The following is an 18,632-nucleotide window of genomic DNA, read 5'->3' as shown; positions in this document are numbered from 1 at the left end:
CAGAATTGGCTAGAAAGACGTCATCAAATCCTAAATATCAGGCATTGGAAAAATACGCCTAGAAAGCCATTGAAAAGAGGAAGTCACTTTTGAAGGAAGAGACTCTGTGCTTCTGAGGGGAAGGATAACTTGGAGGTAGGAGGACTACAGCGAGGGGGAGCTGTGATAGCCATGGGAAGACAAGGTTAGGTGTGGCCATGGGAAGATGAGCTTAGGTGTGGCCAAGGAGAACTTGAATTAAGCTTCTGAAAAGCAAAGGGGAGGCTGGGCGCGGTGGCTCATGCCTGTAATCCCAGCACTTTGGGAGGCTGAGGCAGGCGGGTGAATCACTTGAGGTCAGGAGTTCAAGACCAGCCTGGCCAACATGGTGAAACCCCGTCACTACTAAAAATACAAAAATTAGCCAGGCATGGTGGTGGGGATCTGTAATCCCAGACAGTCGGGAGGCTGAGGCAGGAGAATCACTTGAACTTGGGAGGCAGAGGTTGCAGTGAGCTGAGATTGCACCACTGCACTCCAGCCTGGGAGAAAGAGCAAGGGTCCACAAAAAAAAAAAAAAAAAAAAAAAAAAAGAAGAAGCAAAAGCGAATAGGTGCTAAAAGCCAGAGAACTCTTTTCCTTGTTTAGTACAGATCAGATTGCTATGGAAAGAAACATCAGGAACTCTCATTTCAAGGGCCAAGCTTAAGTGAAAGAGGTGAGAGAGGAAGAAAGGTTGACATAGTCAGCACATGCAAAGAAAAGCAGAAGAAATCTCAGGCCACCACATGATAGTCATTGGTACCTGGGCTAAGTATCTCACATGTATTCTGGTGTATTTATGTGTTTTCTCATATATTCTGAGACACTCAGTTCATTATGCTCAAATCTAATTTAGCACTAATTTCCATTTTTCAAAGGACTTTTATATCCTTGTTTCAATGAATGCCCACAACACCCTTGTGATGTGAGTGGGGTAGGTAATGTTATGAAACCTATTTGATAGTAAGAAGGCCAAGATTCGGATAAATTTGTTGACTAATGAATCACCCAAGGTCACTCAACTTATTAGTGGCTAAACAATCACTGCTAGAACTTTGATCTGTTGGCTTCAACTTTTGAACTTAACTATCAACTACTTTTCTATCCTCTTTATCAACATTTATATTCTGAGATATTTTCTACAAAGAAATTATCATAGCAATTTTAGCAGTCTTTATTAGTATATTGGATATAACATAAATAGCTTCAAAAATTAGAGAAGACTCTTCTGATAACTTGTGTTTCAAAACCTAAGAATACCTACATACTTGTTCCATCACCCTCTTCCTTTGAATGAAGCAAAAGGGGTACAAATAACATTTCTTGTGATATAAGGTATGCTTTCTTTTCACGGATACTTCAGGTCCTCGATGAACAGCCAATTATTCTTCCTAAAACCTACACTACAGCAAAGACTCCTTCAGTCCTATTTGTCTGCCCAACCTAGCCAATACCAAGACAGATGGAGAACAGGTCCCTGTCAAGCTCTCATGACTCACTTTACTGTTTACCTCTTAGTAATCCAAATAGGAACCCAGCAATATTTAAGTTTCAGCAACCTTGAAACCCAAACCAAGTTTTACTCCTACACCTGAGTTTGATCGAAATCTTCGAAGAATGCAAGGAAAGGCTAAGATGCAGACTGTTCAAAGATGGGATCTCTCATTAATTTCTTTCTTTTCAGCATCAGTGTGATACCTGTAACATACTTAGAACTTAAAGTAGATGAAGAAAAAGTGGGAAAGTTGGAAGGAAGGAGGGAAGAAAGAAAAGAAGAAGGAAGGAGAGAGGGACAGAGTCAGGAGAAGGACCTACATCTTTAATCCTGACCAAGGATTAAAGCCTGGTCCTGTCTCTGTTCCTGGACCTTCTGGCAAGGCAAAGAAGTGAGATCCCTCAGTAGCCTGCTCTCCTGCTTTCAACCCTTGATGACTTTAATGAAGAACAGTTATAAAAATACTTGGTTTGTGTTCATAAAAAACCACCAAGAAACAGGGAAAAATGAAGACTGGGGGTTGACTCTAACCAGAGGCATTTTCACTAGGAATTCTTGGCTTGCTTTCTCTCTGTGAGCTATGCTCACCTCAGGAGCTTTCATGTGGATAACACAGAGATTTTCTTTTGAAAAGACTCTTGCTATGCCTTATGGGGTCTGTGAGTTGCACTCTATCCTCTGGGGCATAAATTTACTAAGGAGATGGTGGGGGTCATCATTCTTCCATGGACAAGCACATCTTCTCTATGACCCTGTCAATCTTCCCCAAGACTATGCTGGCATGGTAGTCTACAGCCAGCTAGCAACCATGCTATGACTTATGCAGATTTTTGCTTCACGCATTCATTTTGCAATAATTTCTTGATTGTTTACCATGTATCTGGCACTGTGCATTATTTCCCCTCCCCTCCCGCACAACAGTACCATGGAAGACAGCAGAAGTTTGTGGCAGAGGGTTATGTTTCCCAGTGGCCCTTTGCTCATTTAGAACATTCTGAACTTCTTCCCAGCATCTGTGGAGGCAGAACTCTTCAGTGCACTGGGAGCAGGATCTACAATGGCTTCTAATTTACCAACACACAACATTAAGATTTTTTTGCCTGGCTTTCAAGACATTTATCATTCAGTGGTACCATCCTCCCTTGCCCCACAAATATGCAAAGTGACAGACTCTCTCCTAATCTAGTCAGGCTCCCCTAGGCCCTCAAGACCCCAAACTTGTGTCCTCTCCCTGGCCCATTTAGTCCAGTTTTAGCAAAAATCCTGCTGAATCAGTTTCATGAAAATCACCCACCCTTGATATCTGATCAAATTCCTCATCCCCCATGCTCAATATCTTGTCATCCTGCCCTACCTTCAGCAAGAATCCTATCAAAAGTCTGTTTAGCCTGACCCTCCCTCCTATCTTTGTTATTTTCCCTTAACAATTTTCCATCCAGTGACCTCCCACCCTGTTCCTTGGCTCTAAGTCTTCATCTGTCCTTGTATTTGGAATGGAATTAGTTCTATATTGAGGTGTCTTTCTCCCTATTGCAATAGTTCCTGAATAAAATTTGCAAACACAATTTTAACTTCTGTCAGGTTCTGGTTTTCTTTAACACAAGCTCCTCCCAGCCTTCAGTATTTCCTTTCATGTCAGGGTCATTGCTAGTCCATATGGTACCTTTGTACAAATTAGAAACGAATGTTTCTTCCTGAAATTTTTTTCATCAACAATCAAGAAGATTGTTCAGAATATACTAATTTTGTTAGAACTAAACATTTTATTCTCATCTTCCAGAAAATTATCGTAATAACCTACAAATGATGCTATCTGCAGTGTGACTGTGCTCTTTAAATCTGGCACCTCTGGGCATGCATGACAGGAGTGCTGTAAGTTATGTCTTTCACTTGAGTCCTTCTACTTCTCACTTCCTTCCATATAATTTGCCACCTTTCAAGTCTCAAATTACACCTCAGGCTCTCCATGACTATTTCCCTGATGACTTATTCATACACTCCCCAAATATTATTTGAGCACTTATCATGTGCCAGACTCTCATCTATGCACCAGGAATACACAGCAGGGAACAATGGGCAAAGATGGGCAAGGTTGCTGTTTTCATAGAAAGATGATACACAGATAAACAAATTGTTATATAATAGAAATGGTAGGGGTTCTACCTCAACAGTCAATCAGCTCTGGTGCTCATGAAGGGTCTCAGAGAAGCGGATTTCTTCTCTCTCTCTCCTTCAACAGGCGTACGTGCACTGAACTCCCGTGAGAGAAACCCCAGCTTTCTGGAACAATTCAGGGTGACTGCATCCCCACAGAAGGAGTGCCTTCTTAGTTCAGGTTTGCACAAGAAATAGATCCCAACCTCTCTGTACATGGAACATCAGCATTTCTGCAGATGAAGAGAGGTGCCTGTCTGATCTGAATAGCCAGAACACTGGATTAGGAGTGTGACTGGGAGTCAGACCACTTTCCTGCTGGCCTGGAAGGACAGCTGTGATGGCTCCCTCACTTCCTCCTGAACAGATCTCAGTGGATTTCACTGAGAGCTTCCCCAGCCACCCTTTTGGGGGCTGGGAACTCTGCCCACCACTGGGGTATTGCATTTACCCATGGCTTTAGCCACAGCTGATTTTTACTCATGGGTACCTCCTACTAGTCTGAAGCTGGAACTGTTCAATCCAGTGAATAAAATACCAGAGAAACAAAGTTTTAAAAGTGCACATCACTGGGGAATGAGATAAGTTCCATGAGACCTCTGCCATTCTAGCTCCACAGGAGACAGTGAACCTGCTCGTACACACAGCACATTACTCCTACCACCAGTATCTGAGAAACCTATCCCACAAAGATTGTCTATAATCCAGGAACTCATACAGAGTCTTTGCCCCTGAAAGCATCCAGAGCTGAAGCAAGGTGACAATAAACTAGAAACACTAAACTCACATACTCAAAGGAAAAAAAATGTAAACCCAGTTGAATCAAAATTAACTCAAAAATAATTAGAAGAAGTAGTTTACTCATATGAAAAGGAAACAGAAAACTAATTCTGGCAATATGGAAAAAACAGGGTTCCATAATACCACCAAATGTCACACTAGCTTTCCAGCAGTGGATCCAAACCAAGATGAAATCTTTGAAATCTCAAAGAATTAGTAAAGTTTATTATCAATTTACTGAAGGAGATATAAAAGAAAGAAAACCAACATAAAATTTTTAAAAAACAATTTAATATGTGAACGAAAAATTTTCTGAAGAGATAGATATTTTTTAAAAATGCCAATCAGAACTTCTGGAAAGAACAGACACATTTAGGGAATTACAAAATGCAGTGGAAAGTTTTAACAATAGACCAGATCAAGTAGAAGAACTAACTTCAGAACCCAAAGACAAGGCTTTTGAGTTAACCTAATCAAATACAATAAAGAAAAAAGAACTAAAAGAAATTAAGTCTCCAGGAAATACGGGATTGTGTGAAATGACCAAACCTAAGAATTACAGGTGTTCCTAAGGGAGAAGAAAAGCAAAAAGTTTGGAAAACATATTTGAGGGAATAATTGAGGAAAACTTCCCAACTTTCTGGGCCTTGCTAGAGATTTAGACATCCAAATTTAAGAAGCTCAAAGAACTTCTAGGAGATGCATTGCAAAATGGACATCACCAAGGCATATGGTCATCAGGCTATCTAAACTCAATGTAAAGAAAAGAATTCTAAGGGTAGTGAGACAAAAATATGAGCTAACTTATACAGCAAAACCTATTAAGCTAACAGCTGACTTCTCAGCAGAAACCTTACAAGCCAGAAGAGATTGGAGTCCTATCTTTAGTCTCTTTAAGCAGAGAAACTGTCAGCCAAGAATTTTGTATCCAGCAAAATTGTTTCATAAATGAAGGAGAAATAAAGTATTTCTCAGACAAGCAAATGCTGAGGGAATTTGTCAATACTAGATCAATACTAGTTCTATAAGAAATGCTAAAAGGAGTTCTAAATCTTGAAAGAAAAGGTCAATATGCACCAGAATAGAAACTCCTGAAAGCATAATATTCACAAGGCCTATAAAACAATAACACAATGAAGAAAACAAAGTCAGTAGGTAAAAATCTCATAATGACTGAAACAATATCTCACATCTAAATATTAATGTTGAATGTAAGTGTTCTAAATGGTGTATTTAAAAATACAGATTGGCAGAATGGATAAAAAAATCACAAACCAAACAGTTGCTGTCTTGGGAGATCACACCTAACATGTAAGGATTCTTATAAACTCAAGGTAAAGGAGTAAAAAACACATTTCATGCAAATGGAAACCAAAAGCAAGCAGGAGTAGCTATTCTTATATCAGATAAGATAGACTTTAAAGCAAAACAGCAAAAAAAAAAAAAAAAAAAAAAGACAAGGGAGGTCATTATACAATGATAAAAGGATCAACTCAAAAAGAAGACATGATAATCCTAAATATATATTCACCTAACACCATAGCTCCCAGATTCATAAAGCAATTACTATTAGAACTAAGAAAAGAGATAGACAGCAATACAATAATAGTGGAGGACTTCAACATTCCACTGACAGCACTGGACAGACTATCAAGACAGAGAGTCAACAAAGAAATACTGAACTTAAACTGCACTCTAGAACAAATGGACCTAACAGATATTTAAAAACAATCTACCCAAGATCTGCAGAATATACATTCTTCTTATCAACACATGTAACATTCTCCAAGATAGGCCACAAAATAAGTCTCAATACATTTTCAAAAATTAAAATCATGTCAAGTACTTTCTCAGACCACAGCAGAATAAAACTAGAAATCAATTCCAAAAGGAACCCTCAAAACTACACAAATACTTAGGAATTAATCTGCTCCTGAATGATTTTTGGGTTAACAATGAAATCAAGATAAAAATTAAACATTATTTTGAATGAATGATAACAATGACACAAGTTACCAAAACCTCTGGGATATAGCAAAAGCAATGCTAAAAGGAAAGTTTATAGTGCTAAATGCCTATTTCAAAAAGTATGAAAGATCACAAATTGACAACCTAACATCACACTTCAAGGAACTAGGGAAATAAGAACACACCAAACCCAAAGCTGGCAAAAATAAATAAATAAAATAAAATAAAATAAAGATCAGTGCAGAAGTAAATGAAATTAAATCTAAAGATGAATGAAGCAAAATGCTGGTTCTTTGAAAACATAAATAAATTTGATAGACCACTAGCTAGATTAACTAAGAAAGAAGATCCAAATAAGCTGAAATGAAAACGGAGAATTATGACTTAAACCACAGAAATACAAAATATCATTTAAGACTACTATAAACAGCTCTCTGCACAAAAACTAGAAAATATAGAGGAAATGGATAAATTCCTGGAAACATGTAACACCCCTAGTTTGAATCAGGAAGAAATAGAAATCCTGAACAGACCAATAGCAAGCATTGAGGTTGAATAAGTAATTATTTAAAAAACTCAAAAAAAAAAGAAAGAAAAGCCTAGTGCCAGACTACTTCACAGACAAATTCTAACAGACATTCAAAGAAGAACTGCTACCAATTTTACTGAAAATATTTCAAAAGATTGAGAAGGAGGGACTCCTACCTAACTCATCCTATGAAGCCAGAATCACCCCGATACCTAAGCCAGGAAAGGACATAACAAAAAAAGAAAACTACACACCAATATCCCTTATGAATATAGATGCAAAAATCCTCAACAAAGTACTAGCAAACTGAATCCAATAGCACATAAAAAAAAAATCACCATGATCAAGTGGATATCATTCTAGGGATGCATGGATGGTTCAACATACACAAGTGAATAAATGTGATTCATCACACAAATATAATTACAAACAAAAACCACATTACCATCTCAATAAATGCAGGACAAACATCCACTAAAATTCAGCATCCTTAATGACTAAAACCCTCAACCAACTAGGCATAACATAGAAGGAAAACCCTTTACTAAAAAGTCAAAAATAACAGATACTGGTAAGGTTGTGGGGAAAAAAGGACCACTTATACACCGTTGATGGGAGTGTAAATTAGTTCAAAAACAGTGGAAGATAGTGTGGTGATTCATCAGAGACCTAAAGACATAAACACCATTCAACCCAGAATTCCCATTACTAGCTGTATAACCAAGGGAATATAAATCATTCTATTACAATGACACATGCACACATATGTTCATGGCAGCACTATTCACAATAGCAAAGACATGGAATCAACCTAAATGCCCATCAATGGTAGACTGGATAAAGAAAATGTGGTACATATACACCATGAAATACTATGCAGCCATTAAAAAGAACAAGATAATGTCCGTTGCAGGAACATGATGCAGCTGGAGGCTATATTCTTTAGCAAACTCACACACAAACATAAAACCAAACACTGCATGTTCTCATTTATAAGTGGGAGCTCAATGATGAGAACACATGTACACAAAGCAGAGAACAAAAGACCTGGGGGCCTACTGGAGAGTGAAGGGTGGAAGGAGGGAGAGGATAGGGAAAAATAACTACTTGGTGCTATGCTTAATACCTACCTGAGTGATGAAATAATCTGTACAACAAACCCCCATGACGTGAGTTTATCTATATAACTGATATGGTTTGGCTGTGTCCCCGCCCAAATCTAATCTTGAATTATAATCCCTATAATCCCCATGTGTCTAGGGAGAGACCTGGTGGGAGGTGATTGGATCATGGGATCATTTCCCCCATGCTGTTTTCATGATAGTGAGGGAGCTCTCATGAGATCTGATGGTTTTATAAGGCACTCTTCCTCCTTCATTCCTCACTCTTTTCTCTCTCACCTACTGCCATGTAACCATGCCTCTTCCCCTTCTACCGTGATTGTAAGTTTCCTGAGGCCTCCCTAGCCATGTGGAACTGTGAATCAAATAAACCTCTTTCCTTTATAAATTACTGAGTCTCAGATGTTTCTTTAGAGCAGTGTGAAAATGGACGAATACAATGACAGACCTGCACTTGTACCCCTGAATTTAAAAGTTAAATAATAGTAATAATAATAATAAAATCCATATATGACAAACCCACAGCTAATATAATATTGAACAGTGAAAAGTCAAAAGTATTCCCCCTAAGAACTGAAACCAGACAAGGATGCACGCTTTCACCACTTCTATTCAACATAGTACTGGTAGTCCTAACCAGAGCAATCAGGTAAGAGAAAGAAATAAAGAACACCCAAATTGGAAAAAAGGAAGTCAAACTATTTCCATTTGCTGATAATATGATCTTATACCGAGAAAACCCTGAAGACTCTTCCAAAAGACTCCTAGATCTGATAAATGAATTCAGTAAAGTCTCAGTTTACAAAATCAATATACACAAATCAGTAGCACTGCTATATACTATCATTGACCAAGTTGAGAATCAAATCAAGAACTCAATCCCTTTTACAATAGCTACACACACACACACACACAAAATCCAGGAATATATTTAGCCAAAGAAGTGAAAGATCTCTAAGAGGAGAACTACAAAACACTGATGAAAGAACTCATAGATGACAGAAACAAATGGAAATACCACACTCATGGATTTCAAGAACTGATATTATAAAAATGCCCATAGTTTTCAAAGTAACCTACAAATTGAAAGCTATTTCTATCAAAATACCAACATCATTTTTCACATAATGAGAAAAAAAATTCTAAAATTCATATGGAACCCAAAAAGCCCAAGTAGCAAAGCAATCCTAAGCAAAAAGAATAAATTTGGAGGCATCACATTACCCAACTTCAAATTATACTACAAGGCTACATTAACCAGAACAGCGTGGTACCGGTATAAAAGTAGATGCATACACCAAACGGAACAGAATAGAGAATCCAGAAATAAACCCAAATATTTACAAGCAATTGATCTTTGACAAGGCATACAAAAACATAATTTGGAGAAAGGACACTCTCTTCAATAAATTGTGATGGGAAAATTGGATATCCATATGTGGAAGAATGAAACTGCCTTTGTATCTCTCACCATATGCAAAAATCAGCTTAAGATAGGTTAAAGACCTAAATCTAAGAGGTAAATCATAAAAATTATAGAAGAAAACGTAGTAAAACTCTTGTGGATTTTGGCCTAGGTGAAGAATTTATAACTAAGACCTGGAAAGCAAATGCAACAACAACAAAAATAAATAAATTGGACCCAGTTAAACTAAGAAGTTTCAGCTCCCCAAAAGAAATAACAGAATAAAAAGACAACCTACAGGATGAGAGAAAATACTTGCAAATTATTTTTCTGACAAAGGACTAATATTCAGAATCTACAAGAAATGCAAACAAATTAGCAAGAAAAACAAAACATATAATCCCATTAAAAAGTGGCCAAAGGACATAGATAAACATTTGTCAAAAGAAGATATACAAGTGGCCAACAAACATATGAAAAAATATTCAACATCACCAATCATCAGGGAAATGAAAATCAAAACCACAATGAGATACCACCTTATCCCAGACCAAATGACCACTATTAAAAAGTCAAAAAACAATGGATATTGCCATGAATGCAATACAAACAGAACACTTATACACTGCTGGTGGGAAAGTAAATTAGTTCAACCTCTATGGAAAACAGTATGGAGATTTCTCAAAGAATTAAAAGTAGATCTACCATTCAATTTAGCAACCCCACTTCTGAGGATCTACACAAAGGAAAAGAAGTCACTGTATAAAAAAAGACACCTGTACACATGTTTATCACAACATAATTCACAATTGCAAAGATACAGAATCAAACTAAGTGCCCATCAACCAATGAGTGGATAAAGAAAATGTGACTATATATGTACATGTATACACACATGCCATGGAATATTACTCAGGCATAAAAAGAATAAAATAATGTATTTTGCAGTAACTTTGATGGAACTGGAGGCCATTATTATAAGTGAAGTAACTCAGGAATCAAAAACCAGATCCTGCATGTTCTCACTTACAAGTGAGAGCTAAGCTATGGGTACACAGAGACATATAGCATGGTGTGATGGACTTTGGAGATGCAAAATGGGGAGGGTAGGAGAGGAACAAGGGATTTAAAAACTGCCTATTGGGTACAGTATATACTACTCGGGTGATGGGTACACTATGATCCTAGACTTCACCACTATACAATTCATTCATGTAACCAAAAGCCACTTGTATCCTTAAAGTTACTGAAATGAAAAATATTTCTAAAAAGAAATGGCAGGGCAATAAAGAATATAAAATGGTAACAGGCTAGTGAATAATGAGGGGATTACTTAAGAAAAGATGGTCAGGGAAGGCCATTCTGAAGAGCTGATATTTGAATGAGAAATTAGCCAGGCAAGGACCTTGGAAAGAGCATTCCAGTTATAAAGAATATAAAAGTCAAAGACTGAGGCAGGACCATGTTTTGCATGTCTACATGCCAGGAAGGAAGACTGCTATGGCAGGAGAGAAGTGACAGTGGTAGGGAACACAGGCAAAGACGTCAGCAGGACTAGATTATATGAAGTTTTGTAGCCATGTTAAAGACTTTTGATTTTATTCTAGGATTTTAAACAGTATTTACAAGTTATATGATCTGATTTAAAGTTTTAAGAAATCTCTCCGTCTGTGCTGCAGAAAATGAATGGGAAGAGCTAAAATGGACCAGGAAAGCTACTTGGGTGAAGAGCAGTTAGTCTATCTAATGTATAAGAGTACATTCCAATTCGGATGCTTCCTGATTTCAAAATATGTTATAAAACTACAGTAATCAAAACAGAATGGTTTTGGCATAAAGACAGCTGTATAAACCAATGGAACAGACTTGCAAGCCTAGAAACAAAATCATCAATATTCAGCAAACTGATCTTCAACATGGATTTCAAGAACACTCAATGGAGAAAGAACAGTCTCTTCAAAAAATGGTCTGGGGGACACTGTATGCACATGCAAAAGATAAAATTGCAGCCTTATCTTACACTATACACAAAAATAAACTCAAAATCAATTAAAGACTTAAAAGTAAGACCTGAAACTGGAATGGTGATTCCCAGGGGCTGGTGGAAGGGAAGTGGGGATTTACCAATCAATGGGCATAAAATTTCAGTTAAATAAAATGAGTAAGTTCTAGAGATCTGTACCTATATAGATCTGTACCTGTACCTGTACATTGTGCCTATAGTCATTAATACTTTATTGTACACTTAAAAATTTGTTAAGAGGATCGATTTCATATTAAATCTTCTCACTATAATAATTTTTTAAAAAAAGGAATGAAAAATCTTCAGTAATGCACAGACATTAGGAGGAGTCTTTAGAAACAGCTTTGAGACCAAGCTTCCAGGAGGACTTCCCTGTGGCAGGACCAGCTTGATAGGAACACAACTAGTCCACAGCTTGACTCAGCCTGACAGAGAGGTCCCTTCTGCATCAGGATAACCACTGGAGCATTGCTGCCCCATGCTTCCACTCTGCCACCAGGAGCTCAGTGGCTTGAAGTAGGAATAGAGCTCTACCAGGACCTAGGATGAATCAGGCAGTTCCTTCCCAAGATTATAAAAGATTCTGGGGTCATGGATAGGAGGTCTAGTCAGAGCCTGTACGTGAATGCAGGAGTCCAATTACCATATACCATGAAGATCAACACTGGATGCCAAGACCAAAGGAACCAGAGACAGGAATCAAGTCTGGAATATTGGTCCTAAGTGATTGGGCTGAGAAGATGAGATCAAAATGGCAGAAGGCCAGGAAGCTGAGGGAGAAGAAGCAATTTTATAGTCATTTGCATAATAACTTGATTAATATTTTTCTCCCCCATTAGATAAAAGCTCTGTAAAGGCAGGGACTGTGCTATATTTGTTTGCTCACCATAAAATAGCTTCATAATGGAGTACTACATTCTTGGTGTTTATTCAGCCAATGTAAAAGGAGCCATATAAAGAGATTTTCTATGATTTTTCTAACACTTCCACTGAGAACATTGCTGCCTAGTTTCCTCATGTAAGACACTCCCTGACTGATGATGTTTTATTTCTTGATATTGGTGCTTGTTTCATGGCTGTGTTTGCTTGTGAAAATTCATGGAGTTGTAAACTTAAGATTTGGGACCATGAGCCAGCAGATCTGACAATGCTAAACATACTGTGGTGCATGCAATGCTGGTTTTAGCCTCTGTCACAACTAGAAGAAGAATCCCAGAACCCTCAGTGTCTGGAACCAGGCCATCCTTCTCTGTCAGAGAAGTAGCAGAGTCTGCCAGGCTACAGGGCCCTAGCGTATTTGGAATTACACATCATTATGTGGGCATCATCAGATCCACCATGTCAGAAGGGTGAGTGCAGACAGTAGTAATATATATCATACCCAGTGGAAATGATCAACTCAGGATGGGGCCTGGGCAGTTGTATTAGTCTGTTCTCATGCTGCTAATAAAAACATACCTGAGACTGGGTAATTTATAAAGGAAAGAGATTTAATGGGCTCACAGTTCAGCATGGCTGGGGAGGCCTCAGGAAACTTACAATCATGGTGGAATGGGAAACAAGTCCTTCTTCACCTGGCAGCAGGAGAGAGAAGTACAGAGCAAAAGGTGGGGAAAGCTCCTTATAAAACCATCAGATCTTGAAAGAACTCACTCACTATCATGAAAACAACATGGAGATAACTGCCCCCATTATTCAATTCCCGCCCCCCACTAGGCCCCTCCCACAACACATGGGGATTATAGGAACTACAAATTCAAGATGAGATTTGGACACGGACATAGCCAAACCACAGCAGCAGTCCAAGAAGCACAAATTAAGAATTTTGAGCAAGTAGACCTGATACAGTTTAGACATTTGTCCCTCCCCAAATCTCATGTTGAAATGTAATCCCCAATGTTGGAGGTGGGGCCTGGTGAGAGGTGTTTGGGTCACGGGGCAGATTCCTCCCAGTTTGGTGCTGTCCTTGCAATATTGAGTGAGTTCTTATGAGATCTAGTGGTTTGAAAGTGTATGGCATCTCCCCAACACCAACCTCCTTGCTCCCTCTCTCACCATGTGCCATGTGTTCTCTTGCTTCACCTTCCTCCATGAGTAAAAGTTCCCTGAAGCCACCCCAGAAACTGAGCAGATGCTGGTGCCATGTTTCCTGTATAGCCTGCAGAGCCATGAGCTAATTAAACCTCTTTTCTATGTAAGTTACCCCTGGTAATTACCAATCTAGTTTCAGGTCTTACCTTTAAGTTTTCAATCGATTTTGAGTTGACATTTGTGTATAGTGTAAGATAAGGCTACAATTTTATTCTTTTGCATGTGTATATACAGTGTCCCTCAGATCATTTGTTGAAGAAACTATTCTTTTCTCATTGTGTATTCATGAAACCCCTTGTTGAAGATCTATTTACTGAATATTGATGATTTTATTTCTGGGCTCACAAGTCTGTTCCATTGGTTTATATATCTGTCCTTATGCCCATACCATTCTGTTTCGATGGTGATGTGGTTCATGGTGAAACAGTATCCTATGATCACACACCCATTGTTACACTCTCTTTGCCAAAAATTTGGTCCATTGGTCTGAAGCAATGTTATGCAAGATCCCATGCTGGTAAGTTAGGCATCCTGCAAGTCCTTAGGTGTAGTGCTGGGAGAAGTAGGGTGGGCAGGCAGGGTGAACCCATATCCAGAGTAGGTATTATCAGTTCCATAAGGAGTAATTACTACCTCTCTGTAGGGTAAAAGAGCTATGATGTAATCAACCTGCTCCCAGTGGCTGACTGGTTTCCTCATGTGATGATGTCACGTTAAGGGTTTAGTAGTGTCTCTTGCTGACAGTTTGGGCACTCAGCTGTGGCAGTGGCTAGACCAGCCTTGGTAAGAAGGAGTCTATGCTGTTGGGCATAGCCTCCATCCATAAATGGCTCATTTTTCAAGCACTGGGGTGGCTGAGGAGAGAGCCTGGCTGACATCCGTATGACAAGTTGCCCTCTTTGCCTGGTTGTTGAGTGCCTCTTCTCTGGTGGGCATTAAAGTGAGGCAACAGAGACATGCCTGCTTTGTTCTCCCTCCCAATGCCCATCCGTATGTCTCACCCCCAGAATTCCATGTCTTTTATATTTTAATCTTGCTGCTTCTAGACTCTAATCACCCAAAAAAGTCATTTTCTGTGTTCATCCCAACCTCAGGCCACTTGTCTCTCAACACAAAGTAAACGATCAAATTCACTGCTTGCAACTATGCCCATTGACAGGATATCCCTCCGGTACTGCCTATGTGGGTCACCTCTGAGTCCAGCTAAATGGCAGTAGTAGTTCACTTTGGGCTAGCACCTACATAATAAGCCCAATATTTTGGGGGGAGTTGGTCATAGAGAACCCCCTGTGAGGACATAGGTGTGAGGTGAACAGAGGTAGGTGACAAAGAAATATGGGTCTTGGGGTAGGCCATTCTTGCATTGCTATAAAGAAATACCTGAGACTAGGAATGCAACTAGTCCACAACTAGTCCACAGCTAGCCTAGAAAAGTGAAATAGCCTATTAAAGGCTTAGCTAAGGCATTGGCTCTAGGATGGCTACTGGCAGTGTTTGAGTGCTCTTCTCCAAGATGACATATATGCATACTAGTTTGTGTATGGTGCTGAGTACCCAATAGCTGCAATGCACATGTCACAAAATCAAGAGATGAATATAAGATTAGCCCTTCTTACCATCCCTGCCATAGACCTACTTATGGGATTTTTGCTTCCTATATCCACACACTTGGATTCTGCTAGACTAGATGTCCTGGTTATTGGGGTCAGGGGTGAGATGGGAAGGGACCTTTCCACTAAGAGATGTTTAAAGATCCCAAGTTATGGCCCCTACCTATTCTCTTCGGGCTCCTCATACTGGTGGACCAATATGCAAAGTAAAGAGTATTGAGGTGAGGATATTCAACTCTGGTTACCTTGAGAAGCTAGGGTTCTACAACACAATGGAGGCAGAGAACTCAAGAGGCTCTTTATGGTGAATCCATGCCCAGTATTCCATGCCCAGCAATAACAGTAAACAGCCAATTACAGCATCCAAAGCCCCAAAATGCCAAGGCAACCTAAGGACTCAGACATCTTGGGGACGGAGGTCTGGGTTGTCCCATCTGGCAAGCAAACTCCACCAGATGAACTACTGGTTGAGGGTGAAGATTGACATTGGAGGAGACCCTGTAATACAGCCTTGGAACTTGTTGGAATTAAGCTGGTTCCATTAACTCACGTACACTAAGTTATTTGTAGAGATTATGACCTGGCCACCAATGAATTGGGCTTAATGGAAGGCTAAGACATCTGTATGGTGAATAGTGTAAGGTGTAGACTATTATCGATTGTCTTTTGTTCATGGTCTTAACCTGCTCTTGTTCTTACCTTTGATTCTAGGCACGGGTATAACAATCAGTTCCAGATAGGCTTTGACTCACTTTTCATTGAAAATGCCTTCCCTCAAATATGCCCCACAGGCTTCTTTGAAGGATACCTCAGGAAATACTATTGGCTCCATTCATGCACAATCCAGAAATGAAGAGGAGTTAACACTCCAAGAGGCAACCACTTGACAAATAGAATTGTATCTTTCGGATTAATTCTTCTCCCTTTTGTTCTTCAGCTGGACCTATTTTGAGACACTGGGTACATGCTCCTTAGAAGATCCCAGAAGGTTCAAGCACCACGATAATAACTAATTTACTAAAATACTCTTGCATTGATTTCCCACCTCTCCTGTTCACTCTCCCCAGGCTCTCACTCCAATTCCCTGGGATCACATCCCCAAATAAACCATCTAAACACAAGCCCTTGTTTCAGGCACTGACTTCTAGGACCAGCACAGGTTAGAATACTCCCACAGTCACATTATTGAAGAATTGCCTCTCCTTTATAATTTTACCTCCAACAGCCACACCATCCTTACTCTTTTGATTCCAATAGGAACATTCTTCAACTTCACAGGGACCTCCCATCTTGACATCACCTTACCTTCTCTCACTTTGTTTCCCATTCAACACAGACCCATAACCCACCACATTAATCATCTAATTATCCTTTTCTTGGAGACCCTAACCCCTGGGTCTTTCCTTAAAGCACCCTCACATTGAAAAATCTCAGAGAAAGGCATCTGTGGTTTTTGCTGCATAGTGCCTATTTACCTTTTTCTTAATGACAGTTCTTCAATTTCCCCTGGGGGCCGCTCTTTCCGCTATCTAGTCCATGATGCCACAGGCAGAACATGTGATGGGGCTCAAGACTATCAATATGTTGCCACAGAGATAGGCACAGGAATAACTCAAGCCATCACGCCCAGTCAGAGCAAATGCCAGGACTTTTGCTTGAGTGACCAGGAAGAGTAAGGTGTCTTATTTTTGCCTCCCATCCAAGTACTAACCAGGACCGACCCTGCTTAGCTTCCAAGAACAGACAAGATCGGGCACGTTCAGGGTGGTATGGCCGTAGACATTATTGCCTGTTTCAGAATGGAACTAATCCGGAAGAGGCAGAGTTAAGCAACATCAGTCCTAATGACATCATTTGAACACCTGTACCAAATTTTATTTTAGACATCTGGACACTTGGATGTTTCAGTTCTTTAGCTAATGTATCCCCTATTTAAGCTAAGTTGGGTTGGCTTTTCTTTTACTTGCAACCAGAGTCCTAATTAATTCTCCTCTACCAGTCTTATCATTTAACTTCTCTGCTTCTAATATGGTTAAGTAAAAATCCTGCTCTAAATTCATAGTCTTCTAAATTAATTGCTGTCCTCAACACCACCTCACAATCACTCTTTATAACACACACACACGGAATATATGTATCTCATATACACACATACATATAAACATAAGTTTATTTCTTTTCATTAAATTGCTTCACATCCTTTCTGTTTTTTCGCCTCTTCTGCAAATGGCTGTTTACAACTTTCTCTACCCTCTTCAAGTCTCTTTCTCATTCTGTCTTCTTTATATTCAGCAGAAGACTTGCAGGATAACTCACTAACCAAATCAAAGTCATCTTTCTTTTTTCAATTCTTCTATTTATAAAGGTTACTAGCAACTAGTTAACAACTACAGTATAATTATTATACTATAAATATTATTGAATGAAGACTTTTTCTCTTTTGTATTTTAGAAACTCTTTGAACTTTATAACGCAAGACCTAGCACAGCATCTGCTATGTTGTTGATGCTCAGGATATACTTTTTAATGAAGAAATGATTCTCTCTTTTATCTAAATATAATCCACCTAGTAAATAGATGTACATGTGGCATATATATATATCTCATATATATGTGGAATATATATGTATCTCATATATATATTTATATATGAACACACACATATAAACCTGTATGTGTATACTGTCAGTGGTATTATTAATTCGTACAGCCATTTTGGAAAACAGTATGGAGATTTCTCAGAAAACTAAAAATTGAATTATTATATATGATCCAGCAATCCCACTACTGGGTGTATACCCCACCCCAAATTGAAATAGAAGAGATGTCCGTACGCCCATGTTCATTGCAGAATTATTTGCTTCTGTTGGAAACAACCTGTCTATAAACAAACAAATGGGTTTTTAAAATGGGTTATATATACACAATGCAATACTATTCAGCCTTTAAAAATCAGAAAATCCTGTCATCTGCCATAACACAGATGAACCTAGAGGTCATTATGTTAAGTGAAATGAGCCAGACATAGACAAATACTATATGATCTCACTTATATGTGGAAACTTAAAAAGTTGAACTTATAGAAGTCGAGAGTAGACTGGCGGTTACCAGACACTGGGGGAGGGGAGAGGACCGGGAAAGAAGAGATGTTGGTCAATGGTTACAAAGCTTTAGTCGGACAGGAAGAATAAGTTCCGTGATCTATTGCACAGCCAGGTGACTATATATGGTTAATAATAATACATTGTATATTTCAAAATAGCTAAAAGACAGGATTTTAAACATTCTCACAACAAATAAATAATAAATAATTGGATAGATATGCCAATTAGCCTGATTTGATCATTCCACAATGTATACATACATCAGAACATCACCTTATACCCATAAATACCATTATTTTCCATTAAAATAAAACAAAAATACATGCGTGCA

The sequence above is a fragment of the Nomascus leucogenys genome, chromosome 15 (genome assembly GCF_006542625.1).
Source record: "Nomascus leucogenys isolate Asia chromosome 15, Asia_NLE_v1, whole genome shotgun sequence".
Lineage (NCBI taxonomy): Eukaryota > Metazoa > Chordata > Mammalia > Primates > Hylobatidae > Nomascus > Nomascus leucogenys.
Note: the sequence above shows the minus strand (reverse complement) of the source record.